Genomic DNA, 9,354 nt, shown 5'->3' on the forward strand with positions numbered 1-9,354 from the left:
TTATGAATGTCGATTATATGCCAAAGATATGGAAATAGATGCAATAAGGGGGCTAGCCAGCCAAGAGCTATACTCCTTTCTGGAATGGTGGGTCGAAAACCCAAATTTCTCTAAAACCTTATGAAAAAGCCTGAAAATTAGGAGAATTACCAATCACTTTAGATCATGTTTTTTCAAGGACTTTCCTGTTCGGGTAGAAAAAGGAATCTAACAGAGCTAAGAGCCAGAAGAAACAGGGAAGAGAGAAGACGACACCCAGACCTGCAAGCTATCCATGGTCAGTAAGCTGAACAGGGGAGTTCAGATGAAACCAACCACAAGGTCAAGACCACTAGTTCTGGGGACAAACAACGTGGGACCTGGCATGGAACAGTGGACTTGGGTTGTTCTCTTATTCACTCTGGTGAAAGGTTGTCCCTGAAGGTGTAGTGAGAAGGAAACAAAGCAGTACCAGGCCCCTCCCAGTTTCTGTTGTTTACTTAACTATAGATTAAAATAACCGTGCCTGGTTCCGATTGTGGAGAATGCCACATTGTTAACTCCAGCCCCACACATACAACTCCCTCCATAAATACTTGTTTACTGAATAATTCCCAACAAATTAGTTTTTGTTCATTAAATTCCAAGTTTATTAACACCATCTAATTATATACTGAGTGCATTCTATCTGAGAAATAAGCTCAAGATCCTAATTCACAGAGCAGGGGAAAAGAAAATGAAAAGAGGTAAACTGTGCAAATTTTCAAATCTATTCACAAGTTATTTCTAGATTAGTGTTTATCCATTAATTAGGTCCTGACATTCTGAGAATAACTAATACATAATTCATTGTTCCAAAAAATATTATTGATCACTTGTGTCAAATTTGTATCTGGCTCTGGGGATACAGAGTTGAATGGCCAACAGTATTTTCCTATAAAAAACTCAGCATCTAGAAGAAGAATAGTAATAATAATAGTTAACATTTATCAGACATTTATCAGTGTGTTCAGCAATGTTTGAAGCAGGTTACACATATTAATTTAATCTTCCCAGTAAATTTATAAAATGAGAATATTAATATGTTTGACATGGTCAAAAATAACAATAACAAAACTATCAACAAAAAAGAAAAAAAGAAACAGGGTACAGAAACTGGAGGTACACACACTAGCTAGGAATCTACTGAAATAGTGAAGCCTTCCAAGAAAAACATGAGTGTTAATTTTTCGTGTGACACAACACAAATGACAGTGAGTATGAATAAAACAGAATGGATATGTGAAACATGTTATCAAGGTCAAATTCACAGTCTTCAGTGACAAATTAATTTTTCATTTCATTCATTTATCCAAGGAATATTTATTGAGCACCTACTATGTTTTTGGCATGGCTCTAGACATGACAATGGACAAGACAAAGTCTTTGCCTTATAATGCTTTATGATGCATTCCAGTGGGGGAAACAAGTAAAAATAAACAAGTAAATTTACAACATGTTAGGTAATTATAAATGCAGTGAAGAAGAAACAGAGCAGGATAAGATATGCTGATGGGGTGAGTAGGAAAGGGAGGGTGGTAAACAGAATAATGGTCCCCCATAATGGCCTAGTTTTAAACCCCAGAACCTGTGAATGTGTCATGTCATAAAACAAAGGAGAATTAAGTTTGTACATGGAATTAAGGGGCCAATGAGTGAACTGTAAAATAAGGAGATTACCCTAGATTATCTGGGCAAGTCCCCTAGATTATCTGGGCAAGTCTGATGTAATCACAAGGGTCCCTGAAAGTGAAAGAGGAAATCAGAAAAAAAAAAAAAAGAGAGAGAGAGAGAGAGAGAGAGAGATCAGTCTAAGAGGGACTTGGCTTGATGTGGCTGACTCTGAAAGTGGAGGAAAGGCCACGAACTAAGGAATGTGGGTGTCCTCCAGCTCTAGGTGGCAAGGACACTGATTCTTCCCTAGAGCCTCCAGAAAGGAACACAGCCTTGGCAACACCTTAGTTTTAGCCAAGTAAGATCTGCAGCAGACTTCTGACCTCCAGAACTGTAGGATAATAAAATGGTATTGTTTAAGCCACTAAGTTTGTGGTGATATGTTACAGCATCAACAGGAAACATACACGGAGAGGGAGCTCCATCACTGGATGATCACTTGAGTGACAAGTGGTAGTGCCAGTGACAAGTGGAAGAAACAAAAGGAAGCAGAGTTCTCTTTTTTGTCATTCAGAGTAGGTATTTGAAAAAAAATGATGAATTCAATATTGAAATTCTTAAAAGTGAAGGCAACAGTAAGGACAACCAGATGGAAATGTTAAGAATATAGTTGAATAGAAACATCGAGAAAAAAATTATGAAAGTAGATTAGGGAGTTTTGCCTTGTTTTTAGTCAACTTGCAAGTGGTAGTAGAATTCATAAACAAGGATGAGATTGTCCAGGGAGTGTTTGTAGCAGCATGAGAAGTAAGGACTTCCTAGCACAGAGACCTCGAGAATGCTCACTTAGAAAGAAGTTGGGGAAAGAGTGACTTGCAAAGGAGACTCTCTCTCTAGATGTATCTAACTCCACTTCTGATCTCACTCCTGAGTCCAGACCCACATTTACAACAGCTTATGGAACACCTCTAGTTGAGTGTTGCATAAGTCCATCAAACTTGTTGTTTCCAAAATGAATCTTCACATGCCTGACCTTCCTGCTGTGTCCTTACTTTCAGCAAAGGATACCTTCAGGAGCTTAGTTATCCAAGGTAGAAATCCAAAGATTGAATAGTGACTATCCCTTTCTTTCACTAGTCTCTTCATAAAATCCTTTATCAAGTTCTATTGATTCAACCTCCTCCTGCCTCTCAAATGCCTCTACTTCTCCCCATCCCCACTGCTATTTTCCAGGTCACTAACATCTGTCAGCAAGACTACAACATTAGCCTTTCACAGGCTTTCGTGCCCCTCCCCACTCCATTCCCACACTATTTCCAGCATGCCATTCAAAACGCAATAGTGCTCGTGTATTGCCCTGCCAAAAACCCTTCAATGGTTTTCTGTATTCTCAAGATAAAATATAATGTCCTTAGCATGGCAAAACTTCCCTGAATGACCTCACTCTTGACCATGCTCCCAATCTCAATATCTCTCCTAAGTCACATGAAAAATTTTCCTTTTCCTAAATAGGCCATCTGTTTTCTCATGTGTCACGTTCTTTGCACATACTGCTGCCTCTACCTTAAAAAAAACCCCACCCTTCTCCACGTGAATAACTTATCCTGGCCCTTTAGGACTCGGCTTATATAGCACCTCTTTCAGAAATCTTTCCCAGACATCTCCAAAGTTTACTGAGGAGCTCCTTCAGTGTGAACCCTTATGCAGAAAAGAGATTTATTAAGTTTATGGGGTAGGTCCCAGAAAGGATTAAAGACTGAGAAAGTGAGCTTATGAAAAAAAGACAGAAGACAGGGGCGCTCTAGGGTCTAGTAGCAGAAACTCCCAACTCTCCTGTCAGGATGCCACCACTGGACCATATTTACACAAAGCTTGCGTTTCATGCTTGTGTCATTCACTCATGAATCAAAGTCCCAGGAGACTGTCTGATCAGCCTGGCTTGAGTCTCATGATGAACACTTAGCTGGGAAGGCATACTTATTTACATTTTTACCATCACACATGGGGAGAAGGTAATTCGTCACATTGATATCAAGGTGCTGCTACCAAAGAAGGAGAATCCAAAACACTACAGCATTAAACCAAGTATGAGAGTCACTGGATTTGTAGAGTCAGAAATATACTTTTTCCCTAAAATGTGGTGACACATTGGAGAAAATCAGGATGGACTTTAAGCTGTCTTGTTTTCAAAGAAAGTTGGTATTTCATTATAACAATGTCCTAATAAGTCAGCTATTCATTAAAATGTGCTGCAGGCTAAAATCGGGGCCATTTCTTTTGTTATCTAAAAGAGATAGGAAACTCAAAAAAGACATCTTGTGCTAAAGAAATGTGGTATTCATTTTGAGTTATATCATGGGTGAGGAAATTTCTAGGATAGACTAATATCTTATGTGTAGTCTTAGGTCTCATGAGAGTAAGCAAAGGGCTACACTGCTTTTCCTGAGAAGTAATGCGCATCTTTCTGTTACCTCTTGTTTTTCTTAGGAGCCTCATGAAGTCACTTGACATAGCCCACTGTAGCACAGATACACTCCCGATTGCAGCAGACATTCACCAGGCATGCCTAAGAATTTCCCTTCAGTTCCTGACCCTGGCATCCTCTATATGTCACATGCATTTGTTATATTTATTTTTCATTCAGGACATGATCTTCACATTTGCAAAAAGGATAGAGCACGCAAAAACACACCTTGATATAGAAGCAGACCTTGGGGTATGCCCATCCTACAGTAGACAGGCCTCCTCTCTGGAATCTCTTGGAAAGATCACTTGAAAGAAGCTTCAGTGAGAGGCACACTCAGTGCAGCTCCAAAATCTTAAACCTAAACCTTGGGATGCAGAACATCCATGATTTCTGTAAGTAGGATACTGGGTGTCTAGACAGCACATGTGACTTCCATTTTTCTGCCACCAAGTTCATTGGCATTCATTTTTTACTATCATCTACTGATGGATATTAACAGAAGCAGAATTGCACACAGTTGGATATTCCATTAACATAAAGAAGTGCTTTAAAAAAAAAAAAAAGTGGCATCAACTTCCAGAGGAAAAAACTATTAGAGAAAGACAGTGTTCTTATCCCAATTTCTCTGCTAACTGGCAATGTTACCTAGTACAAACTAACTTTTCTGTGTTTCTAGTTTATCTATTCACAGTAATATTCGATGTGAGCGCTCAATAAGATAATTTATGTAAAAGTAGTTTAGAAAAGAAAAAAGCAAACTATTATAACCAAAATCAGAACAGACCAGTGCTTTGACAAATTCACTCTTTTACTCCAAAATTATAATTCCCATCTGATAATAATGCTACTTTCAGATTCAGAAACTAAAGAAGAGCTCCATTTCTTCCCACTGTTATATGATGCAGTTACTTCCCAGTTGTTCCAAACAAGTTATTCTCTCTAGTTTTGCAGATTACCTATTGGTTGGTAACTAATAAACGGCTTTTTGGCCAATGAATGTTTTGGTTATTGTTTTCCCGCAAAAGAGGGAAAGTAAAATTGGAAAAATTCATTGAATTACATTACAATTTCTGGCAGATTTTATTTCTTTTATTGTTTAGCCATCAAAACACCAACTCTTTAAAGAAAATTGGACATGATATGAACCGAGTCAAGTTAATATAAATATTGACCATTCATGGGTACATACATGTTGAATCTACAAATTACTTTTAATTGATTCTGGAAGCACTTTTTGAAGTTCAATAAATGCTTCAGAAATCAGTTGGAAGGCCACAAATGGTAATAGTATTTAGCTCATTTCCATGCAAGTAGTCTCATTAATATGTCAGCTGCTAAAAATGTATGAGCCCCGCCATGTCCTCTGCCTGCCTCAAGGTAAGAAACCCTACTTGCACAGTTTTGCTTTAAAAAATCATCCTTGTTTAAATTAACGGTTGCTCTAGTGGTGGCCCATGGCAAGAAATTCAACCATCTCTCCCTCCTTCCTATATGAATATTTCCAAACCCTTCAGCTAGCTTTCATATTGCCAATGCAAAACAACTTTTCTGATTGCCTTTGAAACTGTTTTAACCAGCTTGAGAGATAGACATCCTCCTCAGTGCAGAAAATGCAAAACTTAAATCTAAATTTAAGAATGCAGAATATACATGACTTCTGCAAAATGATCTCAAAAGTCCCAAACATAATGAGCAATATTTGTAATAACATCAGAACAAATATCCAGTAAAACAATCACATGTCATTAACTAAGCAACTCTTTTAGATTGTCTGCTGTATAAGAATTACATTAACTAAATAGAAGCTTTTCAAATAATTCTTGTTCTCACAGTATGAGGTTTGCTTTAAAAAAAAAGTGGCTTCAAGGAGGGGTTTCATTTCTATATTAGTCACTTAAAACACTAGGATGTTTAGGAAAACATCATATAAAGTCTGCCTTGAATTAAAGCAATTTCAGTAAATAGAGCTCATACCAGAATTATAATTCATGAGAAGTATTTTCAAAAATTGTGACCAAATGGAACATAGAAACATGCACTGTTATCATGTTAATTTTAAGTCTTTAGAACAGTTCATTCAGCACCGACATTGATTGTTTATTTTGAGCCACTAGCTAAGCTCACATTCCAGAAATACTCAATCCAAATTAGGGAGAACAGCACAAATTGAAAGAAATAATATCTTAATTATATTGAATATTTTAAGATTTAAAAAAAAGATTAAAATGCCAAGAAGGGTCTTCCCATTTCCCAGTTTTACTAGATAATAAATGCCAGTGGTTAATATTTCAAAATACTATAAAAAACTGCTTTTGCTTTTTCTGGAAACACCAACTGAGTACCTCTGAAACCTTCTTGATAAGTTCTTTAAAAGCAATTAGTGACTTTTTTCTTTTTTGGAATGCGAGGTTTCACAGCAAGTTTTCAAGGCTCCAGCACCCATCGTCTCTCTAATGCTTCAAATCCAAATGGCAAGTAGCCAGATGGCACAGAGCTGCTCAATGCAAAAAACAGGAATCTCTTAACATCTAGAAACCCGCTCTACCACTTCTGCTCCTGGCACCAAAGAATGAAAAGGAAGAGAAAGAGGAAACACGCAGGAGAAAATCTCTGCGACCTTGAGTTAGGCAAAGATTTCTTAGGTATTACACCAAAAGCAAGATCCATAAAATAACAAATTGATAAATTGGACTTCATTGAAATTTAAAACATACTCTTTTAAAAACACTACTAAGAGGGTGAGCAAGTATTTGCAAAATATATGCAAAAATATATGTTTGATGAAGAAGTTGTTTAAAGAATACATAAAGATCTTTAAAAACTCAAGGAAAAAAATTTTAATGGCAAAAAATTTGGACACCTCCCCAGAGAAGTCATGCAGATTGCAATAAACAGATGAAAAGATATTCAACATCATTAATCAATAAAGGAATGCAAGTTAAATCCACAATGAGATACCACTGCACATCCACTGGAATGAATAAAATTTAAAAACTTATCATATCAAATATCTATAACAATGTGGAAGAACTAGAACCCTCATGCATTGCTGATGGAAATGTAAAATGGTACAACCACTTTGGAAAACAATGTGGCAGTTTCTTAAATTAATATCCACCTATCATATGATTCAGCCATTCCACTTCTAGATTTTTACCCAAGAGAAATGAAAGCATCTGTCTACATTGAGACTTATGTGTGAATGTTCATACAGCTCTATTTGTAAGAGCCAAAAAACTGGAAACAATCCAAACACTATCAACACGTGAATGGATAAACAAATGGTTCTTTATCCATTTTGATAGAATATCACTCTGCAATACAAAAGAATGAGCTACTGACATATGGCAATGTAGATGAATCTCAAAATAAGTGTAATGAGTGAAAGAAATAAACAAAAACAAAAAAGTACATATTGTATGATTCTATTTATATGAAATTCTAGAGTATTTAAAGTAATCTGTGGGTAACAAAAAGCAGATCAGTGGTTGCCCTGGCAAGAGGGAAAGGAATGGGGAGGAGCAAGAGGGAAGGAATTACAAAGGAACACAAAGAAAGCTCTTGGAGGTTATGGGTACATTAATTATCTTAACTGTAGTGATAATTTTATGGATATAAACATATATACAAACTTATCAATTTTATGCTTTAAGTATGTGCAGTTTAATGTGTGTAAGTTATACCTCAATAAAGCTGTATTTACAGGAAGGAAGGGAGGGAGGGAGGGAAGAAGGGAAGGAAGGAAGGAAAGGGAGAAAAGGAGGGAGGGAAGGAAGGAGGAAGGGAGGGAGGGACAGAGGAAGGGAAGAAGAAAAACACCCTCCAGAGACAACGTTAGGATACCATACAGTTGGAAATAAACCAAGCTGTCTGCTCTTGGCACACACTGAACTTCCTTTCCCCCCTCGTAGTATCTGCAAATTTATGAACTATCAATAAAGCATGCAATCTTCATGGATAATATACACACAAAAGGTATCCAAACAATTAGCCACTTTCTCCACTTGCCCAGGAGAATAATAACCAATGGCTGATGAGCAGCAAAGCATAAGGATTTGATTTACAGTGTTTCCCTCCTCTGTGATGGTGGGTGGGTAAAGCATGCTTAAACATTGGGAAATGCTTATTTACCAGGCTTCACTAACTGGCTGGATGCATGTCTTACAGCCGGGATGGCTCTGTCCACAGAGCAGATGGCACCGTTCTTTCCTATTTCTAGTCAGATTTGATACTCACTGATAAACACTTCTTCCTTGCTGAGTATTCTTGTTCACATGTGTTCATTTGGCATTGTACCTGCTCATAAGATGTTCTCTGCTCTGGGAGCCTAGGAGTCTTTGGGGTACTATTTAATTTTGTTCTCTGTACCTTCCTGATGATGATGATAAAGCTTTAGACTTTTTTTTTTTTTTTTTGCAATACATTGTTGATATTCTCAGATACTTTCAGCTTAAGAAATTTTTATAAAGATATCAGTCTGACATCCTCAGTGCACAGTGAACACTAGCTCTTTCCCATTTCTGTTTCTTCCCTAAGGAAGATGCCAATGGATTTATTAAAAGGAAGTGCTGTTTGCCAATTGGAGCTGCCTCAGCTACCCTGTGAAGCTGCCCTACACAGCTGGTGGCCAAAGAACTCAGTCTCCATCCTGGGGTTTGGCTCCTACCAGAGCTCACACAACCCAAGAGGCAGCAGAAAAAAGCCAACATGTCTATAGTGTGTGTAGCTATTTTCTTGGCACAAGTGCAGTTCAGTTTATACCAGCCAGTGCTGTCCATGTAGAGCATTTACCACATATACAAACAGGTAGCTCACATGACGCTTGACAGACGTGGTAATAGTTGTACTGACGACTGACCCAGAGCTGAGTTCTGCCAGGTATACTGTGATTAACTCACTGCACTGGCAGAGAACAAGCAGCTCTGGCTGAACCCTTAGGTTCAGGTTGAGAACCAGCCTACCAAGAGCTCTACTACTACAGTCCAGTCAATGGGCAGTGAACCCAGAGGTTTTGAATACCTTTAAACCATTTCCAACATACAGGAAATGGGAAGACAGCATTGGAATGAGCACTGACTCCTCCTGAAATGTCATCCTCTGTGGAGTTGGGTTTGTTCTTTTCTGGTCTAAAGCCACTTGAGGCTTAAAATACATAACCAACCCAGCCTTCCAGCATCCTTTGGGTTTTCAGTGTAGAAACATAATCCAAGGAACACAAGGCTACAATGAGCAAACTCCCCAAGATTCCTACCAGC

The sequence above is a fragment of the Kogia breviceps genome, chromosome 6 (assembly GCF_026419965.1).
Source record: "Kogia breviceps isolate mKogBre1 chromosome 6, mKogBre1 haplotype 1, whole genome shotgun sequence".
Classification (NCBI taxonomy): Eukaryota; Metazoa; Chordata; class Mammalia; order Artiodactyla; family Physeteridae; genus Kogia; species Kogia breviceps.